The following is a 26,898-nucleotide window of genomic DNA, read 5'->3' as shown; positions in this document are numbered from 1 at the left end:
TCCTCCCACTGAGACCAATGATGGGACACTATTCCTCCCACTGATACCAATGATGGAGCACTATTCCTCCACTGATACCAATGATGGAGCACTATTCCTCCCTCGGACACCAATGATGGAGCACTATTCCTCCTCCTGATACCAATGATGGGGCACTATTCCTTCCACTGACACCAATGATGGGGCGCTATTCCTCCCCTGATACCAATGATGGGGCACTATTCCTTCCACTGACACCAATAATGGGGCACTATTCCTTCCACTGACACCAATGATGGGGCACTATTCCTCCCACTGACACCAATGATGGGGCACTATTCCTCCCACTGATACCAATGATGGGGCACTATTCCTCCCACTGACACCAATGATGGGGCACTATTCCTCCCACTGACACCAATGATGGGGCACTATTCCTCCACTGACACCAATGATGGGCACTATTCCTCCCACTGACACCAATGATGGGGCACTATTCCTCCCACTGACACCAATGATGGGGCACTATTCCTCCCACTGATACCAATGATGGGGCACTATTCCTCCCACTGACACCAATGATGGGACACTATTCCTCCCACTGATACCAATGATGGGGCACTATTCCTCCCACTGACACCAATGATGGGGCACTATTCCTCCCACTGATACCAATGATGGGGCACTATTCCTCCCACTGATACCAATGATGGGGCACTATTCCTCCCACTGATACCAATGATGGGGCACTATTCCTCCCATTGATAGCAATGATGGGGCACCATATCTCCGACTGATACCAACAATGGGGCACTATTACTCCCACTAATACTAATTGTGGTTTACTTCCACTGACTCCAGGACATTTTCTTCTCCCGCTGCCCACAGTCCCCCTAAAGTCTGAAGGACAGTAAACTGGCCTTTTGATTATAAAGTTTGGAGACCCCCAATCTAGCATGTTGAATGGAAAAAAACAAAAACGCAGACTCCTGCATCTACAAAAGTAATGTGAATGCAGGAATTCCCCCCCCCCACTGCGCTATTGTATTCTGATAGCAGGGACACCTCTCCTGCCAGAATAGACTAATCAGCACTGCCGCTATTGGCTGCAACATATGATCATATGCAGGTTTTCCAGCAGGACCGATCCACAGAAGCCAATCTAATGATCAGCTTCTGTCAAACAAACCGGCTACATACATATCGAAATTTGTCTGGTTCAACAGGAACGTCAATCCATATGTACCTGGCTTTACTCTCAATGCGCTCTCAGCACATATGTTTTTCTTAATTGCACGCAAATGTGCAGCTGCTCGGCATCAAGGCCCAGACGTGGGGAGGCCGCACATCTGCGTGAAGAGGTTAACCTCCGTTTTCCAGCAGTCAGATTCCATCGTTCAGAGGTGTCCCGTGTACATGGAACCTAAATGTTACCTCTTGCTGTATGAGCCAGGTAGGTGGGCATGCATTATATTATGATAGGCTGAGTTTAAAGAATTTCAAGTGGATCTTTCAACTACATGCGATTGGTATACATTATATACACCCTAGCTCAGGGGTAGGCAACCTGACAGCCGCAGGACTACAAGTTCCATCATGCCTCTGCAAGACATAGCTGTAACTGTCAGTTTTGTAATCTTTGCAATGCCTCATGGGAAATGTAGTTTCACAACAGCTAGAGAGCCGCAGGTTGCCTAACCCTGGCCTAGCTGAATGAAATTTCATTTCTCTCAAACAATTGCCATGCTTTTTTTCACCTGTTGTTTCTGCTCGTGTCCTGCAGTCTCTTTGCGGCTGTCTATAGACACTCCAACAATGGCTGCATAGTATCCCTCACATGCAGCTATAAACGCAGGTTCCATATGGTGACAACAGCGGACCATGATGATGTAATGTGTGTTGAAATGGCCACTAGGAGTTTCAATTGAAAGCCCATGTGACAACACAAGTGCACAATCGGGAGACAGGGGGCAAAGTGTTGTCACTCTATAACAGGAAGTACCTGTTCAAGGACCTTCATTAGCAGGATCACCAAGCAATATTTTAATAAAAGCTGCAGATTTGAAAACATTGAAAATGGCTTTTGGAATGACATTTACATATTATAACATATATGAGATATTAGTAATTAGGCTTTTTATGGGCAGCACTGCGGCTAAATGGTTAGCACTGGCAGTACTAACGTCATCGGTTCAAATTCCAACCACAGCACCACCTGCCTGGAGTTTGCATGTTCTCCCTGTGCCTGCGTGGGTTTCCTCTGGGTACTCCGGTTTCCTCCCACACTCCAAAGACATGCTGGTAGGTTAATTGGATCCTGTCTAAATTGTCCCTACTATGTGTATGTATGAATGTGAGTTAGGGACCTTAGATTGTACACCCCTTGAGGGTTAGGGACCTTAGATTGTACACCCCTTGAGGGTTAGGGACCTTAGATTGTACGCCCCTTGAGGGTTAGGGACCTTAGATTGTATGCCCCTTGAGGGTTAGGGACCTTAGATTGTACGCCCCTTGAGGGTTAGGGACCTTAGATTGTACGCCCCTTGAGGGTTAGGGACCTTAGATTGTATACCCCTTGAGGGTTAGGGATCTTAGATTGTACACCCCTTGAGGGTTAGGGACCTTAGATTGTACACCCCTTGAGGGTTAGGGACATTAGATTGTACACCCCTTGAGGGTTAGGGACCTTAGATTGTACCCCCTTGAGGGTTAGGGACCTTAGATTGTACACCCCTTGAGGGTTAGGGACCTTAGATTGTACCCCCTTGAGGGTTAGGGACCTTAGATTGTACACCCCTTGAGGGTTAGGGACCTTAGATTGTACCCCCTTGAGGGTTAGGGACCTTAGATTGTACACCCCTTGAGGGTTAGGGACCTTAGATTGTACCCCCTTGAGGGTTAGGGACCTTAGATTGTACACCCCTTGAGGGTTAGGGACATTAGATTGTACGCCCCTTGAGGGTTAGGGACCTTAGATTGTACGCCCCTTGAGGGTTAGGGACCTTAGATTGTACACCCCTTGAGGGTTAGGGACCTTAGATTGTAAACCCCTTGAGGGTTAGGGACCTTAGATTGTAAACCCCTTGAGGGTTAGGGACTGATGTGAATGTACAATATATATGTGAAGTGCTGCGTAAATTGACGCGCTATATAAGTACCTGAAATAAATAAATGATGTGACATATTATAAATCTGCTCCAAGATCCTCCCCCATAGAATTACCTGATACTGTCCATAAACCTCTTCCAGTCATCTCCGTTGGTGGTCCTTGCACCCTGGGTTACAGGTAGGACATCCACGACACGTGAGCATGCTATTTCTCCACAACAAAAGGCGTCAAGCGAACACCAACCCCTCTTTATCCGCCTCTAAACCCCGTGCATCCATATTCATGAATATTCCAGGTTATTTATCTCACATGAAGCATTTCCCGTGTCATACAAAGTGAGAACGAAGCCCTCGGCCTCACGGCTACTGTACAGAAGCATTGAGGAGTGTTAACGAGGCTGTATACTGTGCAGGTCCCGGAGGACCAGCACTAGGCAGGGGGAACATTTCCATTTATAGATGAACAACTGGGAGCTTCCAGCTCGGTGTCACCGCTGCCGGGATAAACAGAGGCGGCTGTGCCAGCTCTACACACACACTTGTCCTGTGTTGTGCTATGAAATGGTAATTGTGCACAGGATTGTGGGGCTGAACGTCTGTCAGGGGGCAGGTTTAGAGCATTTGTAAACCCAACCAATAAAATCTCACGGAACATGCTTGTTATACTCACTGAGGAGCCTAAGGGGTTAATCCTCTGCATTGTGTAAAAAGGCAGTTTGATCCTGACTTCTCTGCTCCTCCTCTTGTTCAAATGTCCACGCCTTATCTCCTGATAAGACAGACTGGACAGTAGCCATTGTGCACATGCTCAGTTTAGTGTGTATTGCTAGAGGTTTTTTTTTTTTCTTGGGAGAGTGCATGTGATCAGCACAGGGCCAATCGGCACTGTCCAGACAGAGGTCAGGGGTTTTGCATCCTCCTAGAGCAGAAAGAAAACTCCTCCTACAAGGTTTAACCGGTGCTCAGCTGGACACTGATAGAAGTCACAAGACTGCTCTAACTGCTGATGAGAAAAGGTATTTATATTTACTAAAATAATTTCATTTCCATGTTGTGTGTTTTGTGGGAGACCAGATATAGTGAATGCAGGGTCCTGAGAAAGCAGATATATAGTGAATGCAGGGTCCGGGGAGACCAGATATAGTGAATACAGGGTCCGGGGAGACCAGATATAGTGAATGCAGGGTCCGGGGAAAGCAGATATAGTGAATGCAGGGTTCGGGGAGACCGGATATAGGGAATGCAGATTCCGGGGAGACCGTATATACTGAATGCAGGGTCCGGGGAGACCGGATATAGTGAATGCAGGGTTCGGGGAGACCGGATATAGTGAATGCAGGGTCCGGGGAGACCGGATATAGTGAATGCAGGGTCCGGGGAGACCGGATATAGTGAATGCAGGGTCCGGGGAGACCGGATATAGTGAATGCAGGGTCCGGGGAGACCGGATATAGTGAATGCAGGGTCCGGGGAGACCAGATATAGTGAATGCAGGGTCCGGGGAGACCAGATATAGTGAATGCAGGGTCCGGGGAGACCAGATATAGTGAATGCAGGGTCCTGGGAGACCAGATATAGTGAATGCAGGGTCCGGGGAGACCAGATATAGTGAATGCAGGGTTCGGGGAGACCAGATATAGTGAATGCAGGGTCTGGGGAGACTGGATATAGTGAATGCAGGCTCTGGGGAGACCAGATATAGTGAATGCAGGGTCCGGGGAGACCGGATATAGTGAATGCAGGGTCCGGGGAGACCGGATATAGTGAATGCAGGGTCCGGGGAGACCGGATATAGTGAATGCAGGGTCCGGGGAGACCAGATATAGTGAATGCAGGGTCCGGGGAGACCAGATATAGTGAATGCAGGGTCCGGGGTTTAGTAACAGTAAAATTTTTCAATATTTTTAAATCAGCAGAATGCATTAAAATAATACCTGGTGATCCTAGTGGTGTACTTAGGTTTTATGCTACCCTAGGCAACATAAAGATTGTCTGCCCCCACGGACACCCACCAACACAACCATCACCCCTTCCCCCTCCCGCAGAGAGAGCCTGACACTCGTCTTCACAGCCCTGGACATCCCCAGGAATGAGAACCAGGTTCTACATACACCATCAAGCAGCCCGCAGCCTCCCTCAGATCCCACCTGGTTCCCATTTCCCTTCTTCATCCCTTCTTCTGGGGGAAGGAAAAATGCCGCCCTAGGCAAATGCCTTGTTTGCCTTGTGGTAAATACGCTCCTGGGTGATCCTGCCATGAAGGACCTAGTTCAAGCACTTCCTGTTATAAGGTGACATCGCTCTGTCCCAGCACACTCAGGCCCGTACACACGATGAGAATATAGGACGAATAATTGCCCCTTTTTTTTTTTTTTGCATGCTAGTCTCCATATCGAAACTGAAGACATTACTAAAAATACAAAAGTTACAAAAATTCTCATAAGAAAGAATGCAAATTTGGAAGTGATGTAATCTATTGTATTTTCGGACACAAACAGTACTAATTACAGGCCTCAGGGCCTGGTCTGTGCACAATTTGGCACGACCACTTTTTTATTTTCTATTTATTTAATTTATTCACTCCCACGTTTTGTCACTTTTTCTTGCTTTTGTGTGTGTTTTTCACAGGATGGAGGGTGTGGGTCCTTGGGCCTTCCCTGAAGTCTAGGGGGAGGATGTGTGGCCTTTTGGTTCCTTCCTCCCCTGATCCCTAGGGGGTTTTCTCTTCGGGAGAGCCCCCTGACCAAGTACTGAGTGTCTGGCTTCGGCTGGACACAAGGAACGGTGGTCCACCAGGCCTTTTGGCCAGGAGGACCAAATGGGAACCTTGTCCCTGTCAGGAGCTTCGTGCCCCGGGGGATCAGGGTAGTGGTCCAGCCCTTTTAGGGGTAGGACAAAAGCACACCCCTAAGTGCACTTTTTCGTGTGGTGTTCGCACTTGCACTTTTTTTGTGAACACTTACGGGTTTTTCGTTCTAGTTTGCACGTTTGCGGACTTAAAAAAAAACAAAAAAAAAAAACAGTACTAATTAATCGAAAGCCGTACGAATGGTATGATATGGGAAAACGTTTTGTGCACGAACGATCCTATTATAGAACAATCGCTTTGAATATACATTCAGTATACATTCGCTTTTACATCATCCCTCAATTTACCTCTCCTATTATCCCCTCCTCACCCATTTTTTCCATGATTTACTGTAACAGAAGTAAACTTCTGAAATTGATAGATGACAAGGTGGAACTATTCTTCTGAACGTCCCCCAACAACAGAACACTGCTAAAATCTCTACATTTAACCCCGACTGACCCTGTCCCTGCCAGAGTGGTGCTGATGATACGCTACCGACGTCTCGGGGACTTTTCAGCTGTCCTTACAGACAATACAGCCATCCTCATTCAAAGGTTCATTCAGGACAATCGGAATTCAGCCAGTTTTGTGTTTACAAAAAAAATAAATGAAGGAACAGCAACACGAGCGGGCATTCGTCGGGCAGATTATCGCTCAGCATGTTTATATTCCAGTTGACTGTCAGTATTCTATGCTGGTGGCACCGGGGATTAGACTCGCCACTCCTGGCGCTTCTTCTCTAATTAGGCTTTAAATCTACATTTCCTTATTCAAGTAATTGTGACCGCAGGGTATAGCAGCATGTTTTGTGTTCTGTGCGGCTGTCTGTTCACAGCAACCATTTCTACATTCGGATGGTAGATTTGCAGCCAGTGTTGTCCTTAAAGTGGTTCTAAATTCACGTGTTTATTTTTTTTACCCTAATGCATTCTGTCATCAAGGTAAAAAACCTTCTGGGTGCAGCTCCCCCCTTATACTTACCTGAGCCCCATCTCATTCCAGCGAGCCTTCTTGAGTGCCCCCATAGCAAGAGGCTTGCTATTGGGGGCACTCAGCTAGGGGGAGGAGCCAGGATCACCAGCGGGGAACCAAGAAGAGAATTGGGGCTACTCTGTGCAAAACCATCACAGAAAGTAGGTACGTATGCCATGTTTGTTGCTGTGTTTTTTCCAACCTTTTGAATCACTTTAAAGTCCAACTCCGGGCACCAGAAAAAGAAAACTCTAACAGTGGGTCCTCTGCACACTGCAAAAGGTACATGCTCATTAGGTCTAGATCAGTGGTTCTCAACCTTCCTAATGCCGTGACCCTTTAATACAGTTCCTCATGTTGTGGTGACCCCCAACCATAAAATTATTTACCCAGTAATTATAATTCATGAGTGTCGTTTTACCTCCAATACTGCTGCTTTCAACACATTAGCTGCTTTCAAAACAGTAGCTGCTTTCTACACAGTAGCTGCTTTCTACACAGTAGCTGCTTTCTACACAGTAGCTGCTTTCTACACAGTAGCTGCTTTCTACACAGTAGCTGCTTTCAACACAGTAGCTGCTTTCAACACAGTAGCTGCCTTCAACACAGTAGCTGCCTTCAACACAGTAGCTGCCTTCAACACAGTAGCTGCCTTCAACACAGTAGCTGCTTTCTACACAGTAGCTGCTTTCTACACAGTAGCTGCTCTTTACACATCGGAAATATGTGTTTTCCGATGGTCTTAGGTGACCCCTGTGAAAGGGTCGTTCGACCCCCAAAGGGGTCGTGACCCACAGGTTGAGAACCACTGGTCTAGAGGTAGAGGAATAGGCTGTAATACGTACCTTAGTTCTTGCTTCCGCAGGTTTCCTCCACACTGTGCAAGCAGCCTCCTGCAGCCTCTTTTCTAAGGGACTCTGGCTGGCAGTCACATGATGACATCATCCCATACAATGCAGGACCACTAGTTCTGCAGTGTATGTGAGGACTGCGAGGGCCCACTCATAAACCAATCATCAGAGCGCTGGTGGCCAGGGAAGCAAGGATTAGTGGAAGTATTACAACGCTTTCCTCTAGTCCTAGACCTAACAAACATACAAGTTTTTTGTTTTGTTGTTCTTATTCCCAAGTTCGGCTTTAAAGTGAACTTGTGATTTGTCTATGCAGGGCAAAGCGACCATTTCATCTTAATGTCGCCCTCCCCATCAACATGGGGACAAGGTGCTTTTTGGGGGGGGGGGGGGAGCCCCCTACGGCCCAAAGCACCCCCCCATGTTGAGAGCATGTGGCCTGGTATGGTTCAGAAGGAAGTGGGGGGAGCGCTCGCCCGCCCCCCCCTTCCTGACCTGCTGGGCTGCAAGCTCAGATAAGGGTCTGGTATGGATTTTGGGGGGGACCCCACACCATTTTTTTTAAATATTGGCATGGGGCTTCCCCTCAAAATCCATACCAGACCCGAAGGTTTTGGTATGGATGGCAGGGGGGGACCCCACACCGTTTTTGTATTTTTTACTTGCCAGCAATTCTTTTACATTCAGCTTTCAGTGGGGAACTCCACTGACAGCTGAAACATTACCGCATGCTTTTCACTACTAAAATACCGCATGACTTGATAAAATAACTCATGCGGTATTTTAGTAAATTGTTTTTGTGAATTTATTATTTTTCAGTGCATTCTGGGCATTTGGGAGGGTCTCCTGCGGTTATCTTATAAAAACGCTTAACGCAAACGTGCATAAACGTGGCTAAATGCGCATAAACGCGGTAGGTAAACGTGGCTAAATGCACATAAACGCGGTAGGTAAACGCGGCTAAACTGACGTTTATAACCTACGTTTTCTAGCTGTCAGTTTCCAGCGGTCAGAAGAGTTTTTCAAACGCCCTGTGTAAATGAGCCCCCCTTATGTGAGCTTCAAGTGGCCAGAGCTGTAGCTTACATAGAGCTATGGATTTTCCATGTGGCAGTGCTAATTGGCCCAAGAGTTGGTTCTGGCCAGCTCAGTGGATTGCTTCAAAAAAGTCCTGGATTCTTTCCTGGATACACAGAATATAACTGGATATAACATTTATAGGTAAAGTTGATCCAGGGAATATCTGATTGCCTCTCGGGGGATCAGGAAGGAATATTTTCCCTGCAGGAGCAAATTGGATCATGCTTTGCTGGTTTTTTTTGCCTTCCTCTGGATCAACTGTGGGTGTAGGATTATAACATTTTTTTTTCTCTATGGTTGAACTGGATGGACTTTTGTCTTTTTTCAGCCAGACTAACTATGTAACTATGTAGCACTGTCACATGGAGTGAGCCACAAGCTCCTCCATACCTAGATGTACTTCCTTCTGCGTACATAGGGTAGTGAGGAAAAAGCAAGCATATGCTGCGGAGATGAATTTAAGCAAACCTGTCATTAAACAAACATGGAATCTACAACTGATGAATGAGCAAAGCAGGGGTCAAAAATTGTGACAAAAAAAAAATTACATCTTCAAAAAACTCATCATGCCTCCTAATAATTACCTTGGAATGTTTACTGTCCAAAAAGAGGTCATTTGGGAGATATTTGTACTGTCCTGGCATTTTAAGGCCTCAAGAAATGAGATTGTCCACCAGTACATGAAGATTGATCATGTATCAAATATACTGTATATATCATAGTTTGTAGACTCTATACCTTTCACACAGACTAAATAATATACATGGATTTGGGGATTCTAACCAAAGAAATGTAGCAGAATACATTTTGGCCTAAATTTATGAAGAAAGAGAATTGATTTGCAAAATTTGAAAACAGAAACTAAGAAAAACATGTTTTTTTTCAAAACTTTCCATATTTTTTCTTTTATATTGCAAAAGTGGTGATTAAATACCACCGAAATAAAGCCTCATCTGTCTGAAAAAATGATACAACTTTCATCTGCGTATGGTGTTGCATGACTGAGTAATTGTCAGTCAAAGTGTGACGGCGCTGAAAACGTAAAAATAGCCTGGGCCGGTAGGGGGTGAAAGTGTCTGGTATTGAAGTAGTTAAAGCGGAGTTCCACTCAACCTACCAAAAAATAAAAGTCAGCAGCTACAAAAACTGTAGCTACTGACTTTTTAAAAAACAGCCACTTACCTGTCCCTCGGTCCTGTGGTGTGTCCCCCGCAGCCAGTTTCACCGGCCAGGACGTATTCCAGGAGGCCAGCATCGTCAGAGTGGGCACCCGGCTGTGATAGCTTGCGGCTTCACAGCCGGGTGCCCACTGCGCATGCGGGAGTAGTACTGCACTTCATGAATGGTCCTGTAGTCTTCTGGGACCGGTCACATGTCCCAAAAGACTACAGGGAGGGAGGACACCTTTAGTTTCCGATCACCTAGGCAATCAGACCGGAAGTGGGAGCGGGTACCTGTCAAATATGGGTACCCGCCCCGCAAAGGTGCCAATCCTTAATGGGGAGCGGAGGCGCAGTCCTTAAATCGGAACTTCCACTTTTGGGTGGAGCTCCGCTTTAAGCTGTGCATACATCTTTTGTTCTGGATTTGGCTATTGAGGCCATTCTCCATGTCTGAAGCACACACCCTTAATGGCCAAAGGCGATCATTTTTGCCCCCTAGGGAGGCTTGAATCGGAAACAAAACATGCCATAACTTGGACATCTCTAGCTACCCTTTGTCAGATTCAATGGAAAAAAAAAGGTTTAGCTCTCCAGATGCAAAGAAGCTTTCCCTTGCTCTGCTCCTGCATGAGCTGGATAAAGAAATGTATTTTTCATGTGAGGATCTGAGGTTCTGGAAAGCTGCTCTGCTCTTCGAGTGGTAATAGAGTACATTGTCTGTATGAAGTCAGCTCAGCAGCCTTTAAAACAATATCCAGCTTTCTAATGAGTCTGGGTACTATGGTAATTAACACATGACTGTCATCAGCTATACAATCCTGAGCCAAACGTGTGAATCAATGGCCAATGTCATCACATGTCAAGTCAACAGCTGTACTTGGCCTAAAGTGACCTCTGGGGTTTGATGAGAAGTGTGCGAAAAGGAAGAAATGGATGTTGTGTAATGTCAGAGGATTATCCTAGGCTCAGTACGGCTACGTATCACACTACTGATGTAATTTCACCGGCCCTGGGAATATTGAGCAATGAAAGCCGTGTCCTTCACACGCTACCATTATCTCCCCGTGACCTCCATGTGTATTGCAGCCTGCTCTCCTCTCATACGGACCTCTACGTGGACACAAGTCGTGGCCTATCATTCATTGCTGGTCGCTGCAACAAGACAACCCAACCGAAATGGTTATGTGGTCTGGAGAATGCAGCTGGATCAAATCATTCTATCCAAGTGCTGGAAATCCTTTTCCCCAGGCATGTATTAAAGAAGGATGCCATGCATGGCTATATTATACATAAGTACACTGGTCTACTTTGGGAAGTCGATACAAGAAATGAGTGTTATGAAGACTGTTGAGGTTAGAGCCCAACTCCAGGCAACTAATAATGTATCCCTTGCAGGGGCGGACTGACAACTCATGGGGCCCCTGGGCAATAGGGGATCATGGGGCCCCTGTGTCCTTGCCCAAACTCAAAAAAGCCTATAAAAAAGGTACCAGGGGCATCTCATGGGGCCCCCTACTGACCCCGGGCCCTCGGGCAGTGCCCAAATTTCCAAATGGTCAGTCCGCCCCTGATCCCTTGCAATGCAGCTCCACTTGCAATCCAGATTAGAGTGAAGTCGGAAACCCTGTAAATGAGGATGCATGCCATCCAGATAAGAGTGAAGTCGGAAACCCTGTGAATGGGGATCCATGCCATCCAGATGAGAGTGAAGTCGGAAACCCTGTAAACGGGGATGCATGCCATCCAGATTAGAGTGAAGTCGGAAACCCTGTAAACGGGGATCCATGCCATCCAGATAAGAGTGAAGTCGGAAACCCTGTAAATGGGGATCCATGCCATCCAGATAAGAGTGAAGTCGGAAACCCTGTAAACGGGGATCCATGCCATCCAGATTAGAGTGAAGTCGGAAACCCTGTAAACAGGGATGCATGCCATCCAGATAAGAGTGAAGTCGGAAACCCTGTAAATGAGGATCCATGCCATCCAGATAAGAGTGAAGTCGGAAACCCTGTAAATGGGGATGCATGCCATCCAGATAAGAGTGAAGTTAGCAACCCTGTAAATGGGGATGCATGCCATCCAGATAAGAGTGAAGTCGGAAACCCTGTAAATGGGGATGCATGCCATCCAGATAAGAGTGAAGTCGGAAACCCTGTAAACGGGGATCCATGCCATCCAGATAAGAGTGAAGTCGGAAACCCTGTAAACGGGGATCCATGCCATCCAGATAAGAGTGAAGTCGGAAACCCTGTAAATGAGGATCCATGCCATCCAGATAAGAGTGAAGTCGGAAACCCTGTAAATGAGGATCCATGCCATCCAGATAAGAGTGAAGTCGGAAACCCTGTAAATGGGGATGCATGCCATCCAGATAAGAGTGAAGTTAGCACCCTGTAAATGTGAACTCGCACTGCAAGGGTTAATAGTTTGTTTTGACTAGGGGAGAGAAGAAACAGTTTTACTTACTTGATCCTTCTTTCCCTGGTAGATGGTGCTCCCCCATGCTCCAGCAGTGGCGTCATCACAACAAATTCAAGGCTATGGACCCTGCTTTGGTCTTGATGACATGACTGCTGGAGTGTGGTGGGGGGGCAGGGGGGAGAATCTGCAGTGATTGGTCTAGTTGTGGTGAGGAGTGGAGGATCAGGTAAGTAAATGTTTTTTGGTCCCCTACACCAAAAGGGGCAATTAGCCTTTGAAGTGCAGACATGACCCCATTGCAACGGATGCTTTTTCAGTTTCACGGAGTTGGCCTTTAACTTTTAAAAACTTTTCCCATATATATTTCTTCAGTTTATTTTGCTGTTTGGCTGGGGTAACCCCTGCACCAGCCACAAGCCACAGCTGTGAGCAATGCCTCATGAGCCTAATAATGCACTGAAAACTAGAAAAAAAATGTTCACCGAGAATCCAATCCTTCTGAAAGTCTTCCTATTATGTTTCCTTAAACAATATAATAACCAAGTGGGCAAGACGAAACTCACAGGGCACCATCTACAGCGAGAATTCATGAAAAGACGAGATAATTAACAGAGATAAGACTCCCAGCAGGTCCAAATCACAATTAGAAAACAGTACTATCAGGATTGTGAAACACAAAAGGACAGAGATACATCCAACGTGATGAATACAGAGCAGCAGAATGCATTGGGGGGTGCGCAGCCTGAGAGATAGGTCACAGAGAACTGACGCCACCGCACAACATGTCTGAAATAAAGAAAAGGGAAAAAAAACACCAAGAAAAAAAAATGTAAACCAGAAAAATAATCCATTTAGCAAATGTAATTTCCCGGACAAATAGCAAACATTTCAGGCTGTCAGGGTTCCTCGTTATAGGATTTCTAAAGTGACCCTGTCGCCAACCTGAAAAAAATAGGTAAATGTACAAAAAAAATAAAGCACCTCAAATGCCTATTTGAAGTGTTTTTCTGTCCATACATTTGTTTTTCACTTGCAATATGCTTACATACTACTCCAGAAAGAGCCTATTCCCCAGCACAGTCCCCTGGTGACAAGTTCTGTTTAAACAAAGACCATGGTCCACACAAAAATGTATCTATAGATTCTGACTGCAGAGTGATCTGGATACCAAATCCATTATATGGGCAAAGGATTGTGGACACCTGACCAGGGGTGGACTGACCATTCGGGAACTTGGGCACTGCCCGAGGGCCTGGGGTCAGTAGGGGGCCCCATGAGATGCCCCTGGTACCTTTCAAAGGCTTTATTGGGTGTGGTTTGAGTGTAGGCGAGGACACAGGGGCCCCATGATACCCTATTGCCCGGGGACCCCATGAGTTGTCAGTCCGCCCCTGCACCTGACCATCACATCTATAAAAGCTCGTTGGACCCAACCAACCCATGGCCATTAATATATGGAGATTCCATAATATAGAGCTGACCCCTCTCTTGTGGTTATAACACTCCACTCTTTTGGGTAGGCTTCCCATCAGATTTTGGTGTGGCTCTGTGTAAATCTGTGTCCATTCAGAAAAAGAAAAAAAAAAAAAAAAAAAAAAAAAAAGAGTTCATGAGGTCAGGTAGTGATGTTGAATGAGATGGCCGAACTCACAATCGTATTTCCAAACCAAATGTATTCAGTAGGGTTGAGGTTCTGCATAGGCCACTTGAGTTCCTCCACACCAAACTCATCAAACCCCGTCTTTATAGACCTGGCTTTGTGCACAGGGACACAGTCATGATGGAACAGAGAAGGGACTTCACCAAACTGTTGTCACCAGACTGGAAGCATACAATGGCCTAAAAGGTATTTGACACTGTAGCATCAACAGTATCCTTCACTGGAAACACCTAACCTCGATCATTTAGACCACATACTTTTTGATTGCAAACTGTGCAAAGCCACATCTGCATAATTACTTATATTTTAATTGCAAGTTGAGGCTCCCCCCAAAATGTTTTTATTCACGTTTTGTTAGAAAGTAGACATGGAGTAACAAAAACAACCACAAAATAGTGGCATGACACTTGGCAAGAATAACCAACATTCCAGAAGGAAGGGTTAAGGCAGCATATGTATCAAAAAGAAATAACGATAGGCATCAATGTCCATGGAATAATCCAGTAGACCAATCAGTATCCAAATAGAACGAGTGAGTCATATAAATTATACATGAAGCATGTAATAGCAGTGCGACTAGAAAGACCCTCTTATTAAAAAGAAAAAAAAAGACCAAATAAACTATCAAGCCATAATAGTTACCATGTAGTAGAGGGTGGTCAAAGGGAAAATTCCAATTTATGGATAATCCAATATAGCTGCCCTGAGTATGTCACGAAATTGAAAAGGAAAAAAGGGAGAAAAAAGGAAAAAAGGGAGAAAAAAGGAAAAAAGGGAGAAAAAAGGAAAAAAGGGAGAAAAAGGAAAAAAGGGAGAAAAAGGAAAAAAGGGAGAAAAAAGGAAAAAAGGGAGAAAAAGGAAAAAAAAGGGAGAAAAAGGAAAAAAAGGGAGAAAAAGGAAAAAAGAGAGTGGAGGAGAGGATAAGAGAATCGCAAAATACACCCTTTACACACCCCGCACAAACCAGATCAGCCTAACTAGGCATTTTATGGTCGTAGATCCAAAAGATACCAAGGATGCCACATTTTATTGAATTGAGACCAATCAGTATCCAAATAGAACGAGTGAGTCATATAAATTATACATGAAGCATGTAACAGCTTTGCGACTAGAATGACCCTCTTATTAAAAAGAAAAAAAAAAAAGACCAAATAAACTATCAAGCCATAATATAGTTACCATGAGGTGGAGGGTGGACAAAGGGAAAATTCCAACCTATGGATAATCCAATATAGCTGCCCTGAGTATGTCTCGAAATTGAAAAGGAAAAGAGAGAAAGAGGAAAAGAGAGAAAGAGGAAAAGAGAGAAAGAGGAAAAGAGAGAAAGAGGAAAAGAGAGAAAGAGGAAAAGAGAGAAAGAGGAAAAGAGAGAAAAAGGATAAAGAGAGAAAAAGGAAAAAGAGAGAAAGGAAAAAGAGAGAAAAAGGAAAAAGAGAGAAACAGGAAAAAGAGAGAAACTATCAAGCCATAATAGTTACCATGTAGTGGAGGGTGGACAAAGGGAAAATTCTAATTTATGGATAATCCAATATAGCTGCCCTGAGTATGTCTCGAAATTGAAAAGGAAGAGAGAGAAAGCGGAAAAGAGAGAAAAAGGAAAAAAAGAGAGAAAAAGGAAAAAAAGAGAGAAAAAGGAAAAAAAGAGAGAAAAAGGAAAAAAAGAGAGAAAAAGGAAAAAAAGAGAGAAAAAGGAAAAAAAGAGAGAAAAAGGAAAAAAAGAGAGAAAAGGAAAAAAAAAAGAGAGAAAAAAGGAAAAAAAGAGAGAAAAAGGAAAAAAAGAGAGAAAAGGAAAAAAAAGAGAGAAAAAAGGAAAAAAAGAGAGAAAAAGGAAAAAAAGAGAGAAAAAGGAAAAAAAAGAGAGAAAAAAGGAAAAGAGAGAAAAAGGAAAAAAAGAGAGAAAAAGGAAAAAAAGAGAGAAAAAGGAAAAAAAGAGAGAAAAAGGAGGAGAAGGGAGAAAAAGAAAAAAGGGAGAAAAAGAAAAAAGGGAGAAAAAGAAAAAAGGGAGAAAAAGAAAAAAGGGAGAAAAAGGAAACGGGAGAAAAAGGAAACGGGAGAAAAAGGAAACGGGAGAAAAAGGAAACGGGAGAAAAAGGAAAAAAGAGAGTGGAGGAGAGGATAATAGAAGAGAATCACAACATACACCCTTAACACACCCCACACAAACCAGATCAGCCTAACTAGGCATTTTATGGTCGTAGATCCAAAGGATACCAAGGATGCCACATCTTATTGAATTGAGAAAGGTTTTTTTCTTCAACAGGCGGTCAAATACCCCATATTATGGACATTGTGAATACGCTTATAATCAACCTGGGAGGGGTGTAGGGTCTGTTTCAACCTCAAAGCAATCAGACACCTAGCTGCTGTGAGAACATGGGTAACTAATTTAACAGCAGCTTTGGAAGCCCTAGTATGAAATGAACTGGATCCAAAGGAACTGAATAATCAAACAGCGATTTAGTGGCCTCCCAAAAAGGATGAATTTTTGGGCATTCCCAATAGATGTGAAATAGTGTCCCCACTGATTCACCACATGCCAACATTCCACAGGTATGGCAGGATGAATTGCATTTAATGTTTCATGGGTAAGGTATCAGAAATACAAGATTTTCTATTGGTTCCGTGTATAAAGGGTACATAAAGAAGATTTGTTTGCATTATCTCAGATGTCCTCCCACACTTCCAATCCTGAAGTTGGGCCCAGCACAAGTTCCCACTTGAGCTTGTAGCCATGTTTAGGGAAAGGGGAAGTATCTAAAGATGCAAGTACACAATATGTAATCGGTAATGAGATGTTGGCTCTTAGGACCATCCAGGCATATTCTCTCAAAGGGAGATAACTTAGAAAATATCAGCTTGTCTGCCCATGTTTGTGCTGTATCTGAAGATAGGAGAATAGAGCCCGTGATTGCAAAGCATTCTCAGTAGTTCAAGAAAAGTGGGCATCTTCCCAGCTACGGAATTTCCAATATCACAGTAGTGAAAAAGGCCGTTTGCGAACCAAGGAGAAGTTACCTGTCTCTCGAGACTGGAAGGTAAAAGAGGATTCCCAAGAAACTTGATGGGAAACATGGGCTGACTTGGAGGATCTCGAGAGGCCCATTCTGTAGTACCAATGGTATTCCAGAAACTTGCACCACTTTAGGGTTCATTTTAGCAAACTCAAACTATCATTGCAACTAAAACTGATTTTCCGATGCTGGCGAGTTAAATGACTCAACAGTTTCTTCTCTCTCTTTAGGACTCTATTGGGGAGATCTCTGTACTGAGTTTCCAAGTCTACACATCTCCTGTACCTGTGTCCCTACTGTATTTTTAATTATAGAGAATATAAGAGGAGGAGCTGGAACACTCAAAAATGCCAAATGGACACAAACAGAGGTGGAGATTATGGCAGATCTGTTCCAAAGTTAAACTGCCCAAAACCCATCCCTGAGCAAAAAAAAAAAAAAAGTTTTCCCATGCACTGGGGCAGTGCCTGCACTGCACAGGTTAACTGCTCATTAGGTTTAGGTAAGTCTCCTTTCTCTGCTTCACTAAACCTATGATCCTCCCAACACATGACCAGTCCGATACCCTCACGCTGCAACGGTCTTGAGCTGTGGACTGTTCCTGACATCATCAAGCCCAGACCATGCTCCATAGACCAGGAACAGTCCACCGCTGGACCACAGGGGAGTGCTGTTTTCTGATGCAACAGAGGATCAGGTGAGCATAAGCTTTCTCCTCACCCCTACATAAAATGAGCAATTGACCCTTGCAGTGTAGGCACAGCCCCATTGCATGGGAAAACATTTTTTGCCCTGAGTTGGGCTCTAAAAAACAAGGGGTCAAGTCATCCTACCAAGCTGCACCTAAAGCTAAAATATCAGTTTTTGGTGAACTGACCAAATAAAACCAGCAACATATGTTCAAACACTATACAAAAGTACCGGCCTTTACACACGCATGAACTTTAATGGCATCCCAGTCTTAGTCCGTAGGGTTTAATATTGACTTGGCCCACCCTCTGCAGCTATAACAGCTTCCACTCGTCTGGGAAGGCTGTTCACAAGGTTTAGGAGGGTTTCTATGGGAAGGTTTGACCATTCTTCCAGAAGCACATTTGTCAGGTCACGCACTAATGTTGGAGGAGAAGGCCTGGCTCGCAGTCTCCGCTCTAATTCATCCCAAAGGAGTTCTATCAGGTTGTGGTCGTCTACCTCAAACTCTTCCAACAAAGTCGGGAACATGAAATTGTCCAAAATGTATTGGTATGATGATGCCTTAAGAGTTCCCTTCACTGGAACTAAGGGGCCAAGCCCAACCCCTGAAAAACAAACCCACACCATAATCCCCCCTTGGCACAATGCAGTCAGGCAAGTACTGTTCTCCTGGCAACCACCAAACCCAGACACGCTCAAGAGTCCAATGGCGGCGTGAATTACGCCACTGCATCCAACGCTTTGCATTGCACTTGGTGATGTAAGGCTTGGATGCAGCTGCTCGGCCATGGAAACCCATTCCATGAAGCTCTCTACGCACTGTTGTTGTGCTAATCTGAAGGTCACACCAAGTTTGGAGGTCTTTAGCTATTGACTCTGCAGAGAGTTGGTGACTTCTGCACACTGTGCGCTTCAGCATGCACTGACCCCGCTCTGTCATGTGACGTGGCCTACCACTTTGAGTTGCTGTTGCTCCCAGTTGCTTCCACTTATAATCCCACTAACAGTGGAGCGTGGAATATTTAGTAACCAGGAAATGTCACGGATGGACTTATTACACAGGTGACAACCTATCACGGGACCACACTTGAATTCACTGAACTCCTTATAGCGACCCATTCTTTCACAAACATTTGCAGAAGCAGTCTGCATGCCTAAGGGCTTGATTTTATACACCTGTGGCCATGGAGGGGATTAGAACACCTGAATGCAATGATTTGGAGGGCCAGCCCAATATGTTTGGCAATATAGTGAATTTATGGGCTACAGACTGAAAAGCGTAAGCATAGATACATGTTGGTTCTAACCAAGGGCGGACTGACAACTCATGGGGCCCCTGGGCAATAGGAAATCATGGGGCCCATGTGTTCTCGCCCACACTCAAACCACACCCAAAGAAGCCTATGGAAGGTACCAGGGGCATCTCATGGGGCCCCTTACTGACCCCGGGCAGTGCCCGAGTGCCTAAATGGTCAGTCCGCCCCTGGTTCTAACAGAAGACTCAATAAAGACAGCTCTTTAGAGCGGACATCTTTCAAGGTTCTGACTACGAAGCTGAGCAGGCCGAGCTGCTGCTTACCGCAATATAAATATGGCGATTATGGATGAGCAATGAGCCAGCCTTCTCTGACTACACTATGGTGCCTTTTTACACAATTTGTTAAGGATTTTTATATTAAGCTCATCACATTCACACACGTGTCATACAAACTTCAATTTCCCTTTAAGCATTTCAGCAAATGGTTCCGCAAGTTTCTTCGAAGTAAGGAGAGTCTTGAAGTTTTTTGTAATTTCATGATCCATGCGGTGTCATTTGTAAAGTTATTATAAGACGCGGCGGGAGACAGAGAAAAAAAAAAAGAGCACTGAGCGAGTATTAGAACGCTTGTAAATATCTTCAAGAGTTACTGCTGATCTTAAATGAGCATTTCCCCGACCAAAACTATTTATCTTTACAGAAGAAGTACTCCGCTAATGACGCCCTCAGTTCTCCACGTTCTGCGCTTTCTACAAACTGCAATTAAAGCTTCCAGCGTCCTATGTGTTTGTCAGCAGAAAGATGGATCATTTTGCCCTGAAGGATAATCACTTTTCAAAAAGGTTACAGCGCATTAGTACAAGTTCCATGTTCCCAACCACAGAGGATTATGGGAAAGAAGGTAAAAGTGGCGGCCATGACAGTTGAAGAGTTAGAAGGCCATACAATTCATGGTCCAGTTTACCATAACAGGGAATTATAGGAAAGACTGCAGTGATAGCAGCTGTGATGGTTCTGCTTTATCCGATGAAAACAGCGTTGTTTAAGGGCCCCACCGTAAAAAATGCAGAATAATTCCATTGTCCTTCCACCATCCATTTATTAGAAGACATGACTGCAGCATCTCTCTGCTACCATGGTTCACGGTGACAGGAATGCCCGATGCTCTCTCATTGGCCGATTCTGGGATAGGAGGCTGATCCTGAGTGTGTTCTCTCCTATGCATGTCTCCTTCTACCAGCTAATTGGTTCCTTTAGATCAGTGGTTCTTAACCTTCCTAATGCCGCGACCCTTTAATACAGTTCCTCATGTTGTGGTGACCCCCAACCATAAAATTATTTACCCAGTAATTATAAATCATGAAGTGTCGTTTTACCTCCAATACTGCTGCTTTCAACACAGTAGCTGCTTTCAACACAGTAGCTGCTTTTAACAAAGTAGCTGCTTTCTACACAGTAGCTGCTTTTAACAGAATAGCTGCTTTCAACACAGCAGCTGCTTTCTACACAGTAGCTGCTCTTTACACATCGGAAATATGTGTTTTCTGATGGTCTTAGGGGACCCCTGTGAAAGGGTCGTTCGACCCCCAAAGGGGTCGCGACCCACAGGTTGAGAACCACTGCTTTAGGGTCACACTTAGGCTGGCCATACACTATACAATCTTCTGTTCAATGTCTGCCCAATTTCCTTTAGATTTATCTTCAACTATGTAGTGCAAGGACCTGCCTAATTGGATACAATTGAAAGTTTTGTTAGGTTTGACCTCCTATTATATGGTTTTTGGTAAATCTAAAGCAATTTTCTAAAGAAAATTGTATAATGTATGGCCAGCCTTAGGATCCACACTAGTAGATTTTTAAATGAGAATATTTGTACGCAACTGCAAAAGACATTGTTTGTGGTGCCACTTCAAGCAGGAAAAGAGCCTCTTCCCTAGTTCCTCAGGGTTAAAAGGGGGTGCTGGCGTGTCCATGTGTCAATCCAGAAAGCAATCATGTTTGAGCAGGAGAATCGCCACTCCGCCCGACCAGCCCATACAATCCAAAGGTAAAAAGTGGTCTCAGCTTACAAGTCTCTGCTAAGCGACACCCCCTGATGTATTTTTCATCGCACTGAAGGGTACTGCTGGAGCAGCATACTCCCAGCCATGGTAAAACTGCAAGTCAGAGTTGTGCACACGGCGATCCATAAACTAACCCTGAATGAAACCTAAACCACTTGACTACTTGCCTGCAGTTTTCAATGCTGTGATAGTTTGACTGACAATTACTCCATAATGCAACACTGTACCCAAATTAAATATTTTTTTTTACAAGTTTAAAAAAATATATTCCTGCATTTTCTGCTATGAAGTGTATCAAATAATCTTTTTTCCAAAATTTAGACCAAAACATATTCTACTAAAAAATTTTTATTGATAAATATATAAGAAAACCATATGGCATCCCTCCCTCCTAGATTGTAAGCTCCCAGGATCAGGGCCCTCCTATCCCTCTTGTATTGAACTGTATTGTTGCTGTATTGTCTCCCGTTATATTGTAAAGCGCTGAGCAAACTGTTGGCGCCATAAATCCTGTATAATAATAATATGGCAGATTGTGTGACCAAATGACTGTCATACAGGGCAGACAATAGAAAATAAGAAGAGAGAAAAGGGGCGCGCAAGCCTTGCGCATTACCTCAATAAAAACTTTAATCTTAAAAAACAGTAGATGTATACTCACAAACGACAAACGTAAACAGGCATATCATGACCAACAATGGTCCACGGTCTGAAAAGATGCACGAGTCCCACATGTGAAAAGGACACTCGGAAATGGCTGACACGTTTCGAGGAGCAATCTTTGCTTCATCAGAGCCTACTAGTGGATCGCTCCTCGAAACGCGTCAGCTATTCCCAAGTGTCCTTTTCACATGTGGGACTCGTGCACCTTTTCAGACCATGGACTATTGTTGGTCATGATATGCCTGTTTACATTTGTCGTTTGTGAGTATACATCTATTTTTTACCATTAAAATGTGCAAGGCTTGTGCGCCCCTTTTCTTATTTTCTAGCCCATATTGGGCTACCCCAGCCCTTAGGGGGCTTCACAGTATTGCCGTATTGGTTTGAATGCTAAGGTCTATGAAGATTTTTTCCACATATGCCATATCCGGTCCTTTGAGCGCAGGAGATTTTTCATTCTTTTTTTTTTTATTGGTGACAGGGCAGACAATGACTGATCGGGGAAGACTCACTGATGACGACTGCATAACTTCCTGGTAAAGTCTGGGCAGGGAGGCACAGGGTTAAATTGATGGCGGCTAACTCAGTGCTACCATGACATGATTGAATGGCAGCACAGCTCTCCTCTGTGACATGAATGGAGAAGAGGGGGGAAGGGCTAGCTGGGTACTGCTGAGGTTACACATGCAGTAATTGGCTATTACAGTGATCACATATCCTTGAACCACTCTGATTGGCTCATTTAACCTTGCCTGCGATCTAAGCGAATGACAGTTTGATCACAGGCATGCAAAGGGATAAAATGGCAGTTTTTAAACAGCGCTCCAGAGGACTGCAATTAACAATCTGATTTTGTTTTGGGTTTTTTTTATAAACAATAACACAGTACTAAAGAAGCTGATATTTATTGTTTAAAAAAAGTGGTTAATCTTTATGAAAAGAAACAATACTTTTGGTTAGTTATGGTTTTGTCTCAACCTCCGTCACTGTTGAGAAAAATCTAAATGGAGTTTGTATGTTCTCCCTGTGCCTGCGTGGGTTTCCTCGGGGTACTCCGGTTTCCTCCTACTCTCCAAAGACATGCGGGTAGGTGAATTGGCTCCTGTCTAAATTGTCCCTAGTATGTGTATGTATGAAGGCGAGTTAGGGACCTTAGATTGTACGCCCCTTGAGGGTTAGGGACCTTAGATTGTACTCCCCTTGAGGGTTAGGGACCTTAGATTGTACTCCCCTTGAGGGTTAGGGACCTTAGATTGTGCGCCCCTTGAGGGTTAGGGACCTTAGATTGTGCGCCCCTTGAGGGTTAGGGACCTTAGATTGCACCCCCCCTTGAGGGTTAGGGACCTTAGATTGCACCCCCCCCTTGAGGGTTAGGGACCTTAGATTGCACCCCCCCTTGAGGGTTAGGGACCTTAGATTGCACCCCCCCTTGAGGGTTAGGGACCTTAGATTGTACGCCCCTTGAGGGTTAGGGACCTTAGATTGTACGCCCCTTGAGGGTGAGGGACCTTAGACTGTACGCCCCTTGAGGGTGAGGGACCTTAGATTGTACGCCCCTCGAAGGTTAGGGACCTTAGATTGTACGCCCCTCGAGGGTTAGGGACCTTAGATTGTACACCCCTTGAGGGTTAGGGACTGATGTGAATGTACAATATACATGTAAAGCGCTGCGTAAATTGACGGCTTTATATAAGTACCTGAAATAAATAAAGATGTGTGAAAAAGAAGTTCATATACTGAACTACGTATCTACAGGTATATCATCCTAGATTGTAAGCTCCCAGGATCAGGGCCCTCCTATCCCTCTTGTATTGAACTGTATTGTTGCTGTATTGTCTCCGGTTACATTGTAAAGCGCTGAGCAAACTGTTGGTTCCATATAAATCCTGTATAATAATATCAGAATTCAATATTTTTGGTAGTGAGGTCCTTCAAATATCAACTTGGATGAAGTCCCCCGTCTCAAAGGGCCCTTTTTAAATCTTTTCAAGGACAGTGGAACCTTTCAGCAAAGAAGAGGTGAGAACGCGGTGCAGAGAACGAGTCACAATCACACTGTGTGCCATGTAAAGTAAGGCAAAGGCCCGTCATTAAACAGGAGTTATGTTTGCACCTTTGTCAGGTTTGTTTCCCCTTTGTACACAGAACTATTTAATATAAAGAGCTCTCACTAGAATGGAAAGACGGGTTAAGTGAAGGGAGAAGCTCTACAATGGACAAGGTACCACCATTGATTGGAAACGTCCACAGATCTATTCCTCAGATACTTCTAGGTAGGAGGTCACACAGCTAGACTTTCACTTCCATCTGACGCTGGCTGCCAGGTACAGGAGTGTGTTTGATGTCATGAAAGAATACAGAGTCTATTACTGACCAGAAATAGAAGAGGATCAGCAGGAAGCCGGGCCTGCTCATGTAATTGGCAAATATAGCTATCCCCTATACACCATAACAAACATAATGCCAAAATGTTTAAAACATTACCAACTTTTGGGCTCCATCTTGAAGTGATAGTAGTGGTTGAGAGGGCACTTTGTAAAGAAGTGTAAAGAGTACCTACAACATGTTTCTGGGGTCAGATAAAGTCTCCCTTCTTTAGGGTTTGGGTTTAAAGTGGAGCTCCACCCAAAAGGGGAAGTACCACTTTAAGCACTGCTCCCCCACTCCCCATTAAGGATTGGCACCTGTGGGGGGCGGGGGTACCCGAATTTGACAGGTACCGGCTCCCACTTCCGGTCTGATCGCCTAGGAAGCGGAAGGTGTCCTCCCTCCCTTCCTGTAGTCTTTTGGGACACGTGACAGGTCCCAGAAGACTACAGGACCATTCATGAAGTGCAGTGCTTACTCGCGCATGTGCAGTGGGTACCCGGCTGTGAAGCCACAAGCTATCACAGCCGGGTGCTAACACTGAAGATGCAAGCCTCCAGGAATACAGGACGGCCGGTGAAACAGGGGACACACCACGGGACCGAGGGACAGGTATGTGCCTTTTTAAAGATGCCAGCATCCTAACAACCAATGACATCATCAGTTGATAAGGAGGACATGGGGTGCATGGACATCATCCTTGTTTGGCCCAACCCTACCTCTCTCCATCAACACTGGGGTCACATTAGCAGAGTGAGGGTGAGAAAAAGAGAGACACACTGGAATACTAGTCAGTAACAGTGTGCAAAGGTGTATTTGCTTTGGAAGAATAAATCACCTCTAACGTTGGGTGTACTGGATGGGTGTAGAATAGTTTTTCCCATTTTAGATTGGAGTGCCTTGAGACTGCGCAGAAATTTTAAAGGGTGCCTTGAGACTGCGCAGAATTTTAAAGGGTGCCTTGAGACTGCGCAGAAATTTTAAAGGGTGCCTTGAGACTGCGCAGAATTTTAAAGGGTGCCTTGAGACTGCGCAGAATTTTAAAGGGTGCCTTGAAACTACGCAGAATTTTAAAGGGTGCCTTGAGACTGCGCAGAATTTTAAGGGTGTCTTGAGATTGCGCAGAATTTTAAAGGGTGCCTTGAGACTGCGCAGAATTTTAAAGGGTGCCTTGAGACTACGCAGAATTTTAAAGGATGCCTTGAGACTACGCAGAATTTTAAGGGTGCCTTGAGACTGCGCAGAATTTTAAGGGTGTCTTGAGATTGTGAAGAATTTTAAAGGGTGCCTTGAGACTGTGCAGAATTTTAAAGGGTGCCTTGAGACTGCGCAGAATTTTAAAGGGTGCCTTGAGACTGCGCAGAATTTTAAAGGGTGCCTTGAGACTGCGCAGAATTTAAAGGGTGCCTTGAGACTGTGCAGAATTTTAAAGGGTGCCTTGAGACTGCGCAGAATTTTAAGGGTGCCTTGAGACTGCGCAGAATTTTAAGGGTGCCTTGAGACTGCGCAGAATATTAAAGGGTGCCTTGGCACTGCGCAGAATTTTAAGGGTGCCTTGAGATTGTGCAGAATTTTAAGGGTGCCTTGAGACTGCGCAGAATTTTAAAGGGTGCCTTGAGACTGCGCAGAATTTTAAGGGTGCCTTGAGACTGCGCAGAATTTTAAAGGGTGCCTTAAGACTGCGCAGAATTTTAAAGGGTGCCTTGGCACTGCGCAGAATTTTAAGGGTGCCTTGAGATTGTGCAGAATTTTAAGGGTGCCTTGAGACTGTGCAGAATTTTAAAGGGTGCCTTGAGACTGTGCAGAATTTTAAAGGGTGCCTTGAGACTGCGCAGAATTTTAAAGGGTGCCTTGAGACTGCGCAGAATTTTAAAGGGTGCCTTGAGACTGCGCAGAATTTTAAAGGGTGCCTTGACTGAAAAAAGGTTGAGAAACCCTGGTTTAAATAATGGGACTCTATGTCTGGAATAGTAACCAGGATTATTTATTAACAGTGTGCAAATTAAATTGGCTATAGATGGATCATAATTTATCTGGTTAAGCAGTGACCGACTGAATTTTGTACAATCTATGACCGTTCCAATTCATGAGAACTCTATATAAAATTTGTGATCGCTCAACGCTGCAACCAACTGGCTGCGCCACTGATCTGTGTATTCTGAAAGTGAAGGAGTCTTTGCAGTCAGAACACAATACCACAGCGGAGAGGATTCCTCCATCTAGATCAACTGTGAGGCTGATTAAAAAAAAAACAGATTAATTTATGGCCAGCTTCATGGGACACCTCAAATCTGTTGGATGCTCGCTCCCGAGCCCTGCACAGAGCTGCTGCTTGGCTCCAATCCCCACTCTCTCCTCAGTGGGTCACTGTCTGTGATTGACAGCAGTGGGAGCCAATGGCTTAGCCAGTGAGGAGAGGGAGTCCTGGGACTGCCGAGGCTGCAGTGCACATTGCTGGATCAAGAAGAGGCTCAGGTGAGCATTAGGGGGGATGTGGGGGGAGCAGTAAACAAAAGGTTTTTAACTACATGCATAGAATGCATGTAGGTAAAAAAAAAAACAACAAAAAAAAAAACTTCAGCCTGTACAACCATTTTAATAGGATTAGGCTAGAAATAATTCCTACACAATGTGGAAATCAAAATAATGGCTTTGAAGTTTGATCACCTCTTATCCCAGTGACTATGTTGTCACCAAGACAGGAAGTGAGAAGAAATATCCTAACAGAGTCCTGGACTGCAGTACAAACCTAACAGAT

At 44.7% G+C, this 26,898-nt stretch overlaps 1 protein-coding gene across 4 annotated transcripts in view; it reads right to left on the bottom strand.

Annotated features, from left to right (window-relative positions):
* OSBPL2 (oxysterol binding protein like 2) overlaps nt 1–26,898 on the bottom strand; it is a 149,146-nt gene that overhangs the window by 63,700 nt on the left and 58,548 nt on the right. The window contains exon 1 of one of the 4 annotated variants that reach the window (XM_089661519.1): nt 3,202–3,460. The exons of the other annotated variants lie outside the window; for them this stretch is intronic. The gene's annotated coding sequence lies outside the window, so the exon portion shown is untranslated. Of the gene's footprint in view, nt 1–3,201; nt 3,461–26,898 lie in introns of those variants that run through there. 4 annotated transcript variants of the gene reach the window in all.

Source organism: Staurois parvus, unplaced genomic scaffold (genome assembly GCF_062004578.1).
Source record: "Staurois parvus isolate SC_StPar_1 unplaced genomic scaffold, SC_StPar_1.0 ptg001349l, whole genome shotgun sequence".
In the NCBI taxonomy this organism is placed as follows: Eukaryota; Metazoa; Chordata; class Amphibia; order Anura; family Ranidae; genus Staurois; species Staurois parvus.
Note: the sequence above shows the minus strand (reverse complement) of the source record. Positions and strands in the feature narration are given on the sequence as shown.